Raw genomic sequence first — 345 nt, 5'->3', positions numbered from 1 at the left:
TTTTTTCTTTTTTATATTTCAGAAGGAAATTCAAAAGACATATATTAAACCTCATTAACATTGTGAGTGTTTTTTTTTCCATATGATGCACATAATAAATGCCTTTGACTAAAGTAGATTTCAGATACAATGTACATGTAATTAGATATATAATTGTTGATGTTTTCAGTGATACACAATCATCATTCAATAGATCCTCTGAAGAACAAGTTCACTCTCTCTAGCTCATCTTTGTGGATGTGGAGCTCGAAGACTTCCTGAAAGCATCTTCCCTTTGACATCTCCACATGCATCAGACACACACTCCTAACCCTCTTCCTGCTTTATATATATGTATATATATAT

This window comes from Morone saxatilis, unplaced genomic scaffold (assembly GCF_004916995.1).
Source record: "Morone saxatilis isolate NCDOM2014 unplaced genomic scaffold, NCSU_SB_2.0 Contig11, whole genome shotgun sequence".
Classification (NCBI taxonomy): domain Eukaryota; kingdom Metazoa; phylum Chordata; class Actinopteri; family Moronidae; genus Morone; species Morone saxatilis.
This window is presented reverse-complemented; position numbering follows the sequence as displayed.